General features: G+C 45.8%; 1 pseudogene; it reads right to left on the minus strand.

The window, feature by feature from the left end:
- Nucleotides 1-885: 885 nt before the first annotated feature.
- On the minus strand, nt 886-1,326 carry LOC100856188 (annotated as a pseudogene).
- Nucleotides 1,327-1,820: the final 494 nt, after the last annotated feature.

Here is a 1,820-nt window from a genome sequence, read left to right on the forward strand (position 1 = left end):
ACATTCAATTGTGGAGTGTCCTTTTCTTTTCAGTTACCAAGAGCACACCACTACCTTCTATAATCTAACCTGCTGTTGCTGATAAACACGATTGGCCAGTGGAGAGAGTGGTTCCATGGACCTTTGACTCGTGTGATGCATGATGCTTGGAGACTCCAACTGGGGCCAATCTATTCTCTCTGCTGTGCGTCTGACCTTGGATTATCACCTGTACTTGGTTCAAGTAATGAGATTCTCAGGTGGAATCACACATTTATTTTCTCCTAGAATTTAAGAAATCTCAGGGACTAGTTATGCTATTACCAGTCAAAGCAGGGATCCTTGGCTCCCGGGTCTCCCTTTGCTCTCCTGACAACAATTTCAGTCTCTTGCTTCTGAGTTGGACCCCAGAATAAATAGAGGCTTGGGAGCTCCTGAATATTTCCCCAAACTCCTAGACGTGCATGTTTTCTCTGCCAAGGGTTCCTATACACACACTGAGATAGGGAATTACCCTCCTGCAATAACCCTTTCAACACAATTTCTATAATGGCTCCTTTTAACCAAATTTCTATAATGTTGGCATATTAGTTTCCTAGGACCGTCTTAATAAATAAATTAATAAATTGCCACTGAATTTGATTACTATTTATTTTTTAGTAGCATTTTTTTAAATTTAGAAAACAAAACAAAACTCCCAAACAAAAAGATTTTCCAACCACACAGAGAAGGGGTATGGGTAGGGGTGGGTGTGTGTCCATACAGCTGTAGCCCTCAGCCCATGTGGTTTTGGCAGCAATAAGTGGTGTAGGGTAATGGCCCCCAGAATAAAATGGTGTATGTGTGTGTATGGGAAGGAGAGGGGTGCAAAAGCAGTGCGGAGTGGTGGGGAAAGGACAGATGAGGTCAGCACTGGGAGCGCCCCAGGCAGGAGGCCATTTCAAAACATTTCCTGTTGATCATACCACCATGGACACCTTTGGCCAACAGCAGAACTAGCATCTTTGCAGTCCTGGTAACAGTGATGGACGTGGGAGCTCTGTGGGTGCTTTTGGTAGGAAGATCCACGGTAAACTCCCTGCCCTGCAGCAGTGAGTCCCTGATAACAGAACATTTCTGGTTCCTAGGTGTCAGTCCATTCACAAAAAAAAAAACAAAACAAACAAACAAAAAAACTTGACCAGTCTTTACCACCCAGGGTGCCGACCTCAGCTGGCAAGAGGTTGATGAAGGTTTTTCCCATAAGGTGGCCCTGATGGAGGGCAAGTCCATATAGCCCATGATGGCCAAGTCGTGATAGGGGCCCTCTGCCGTGATGCTGTGGTTGTGGGCATTCCACCTGGCCATGGCACTGCTACTGGGGCTGGGGGCTGGGCTCAGTGGCCTCTGGCTGGCAGACAAGGGAGGCGGAGTGCTTGGCCCCAGAGCTGGGTCTGGGTAAGGAATCCGCTAGCTGTGTCTGATGGCTATAAATGACAGAAATTTATCTTCTTAGTTCTAGAGTCTAGAAGTCTGAAATCCTGGTGTTGGCTGCACCATGCTACCCTAGGAATGCTGGAGGGAAAAATATTGTCTTGCCTTTTCCAAGTGGCTCCCAGCAAACTTTGGCTTTGATTGGCCTGGAGCTGCATCACTCCACTATTTGCCTCTGTCTTTATGTGGCCTTCTTTTCTACTTGTCTCTGTGTGTTCTCTCCTCTTCTTATGAGATCACCTGTCATTGGATTTAGGGTACACCCTAATCTAGTATGACCCCATCCTACCTTAACTAAATACATCTGCAAAGAATTTTATTTCCAAATAAGACTGCATTCTGAGGTCTGGGTGGACATGAATTTTTGA

This window comes from Canis lupus, chromosome 13, assembly GCF_011100685.1.
Source record: "Canis lupus familiaris isolate Mischka breed German Shepherd chromosome 13, alternate assembly UU_Cfam_GSD_1.0, whole genome shotgun sequence".
Lineage (NCBI taxonomy): Eukaryota > Metazoa > Chordata > Mammalia > Carnivora > Canidae > Canis > Canis lupus.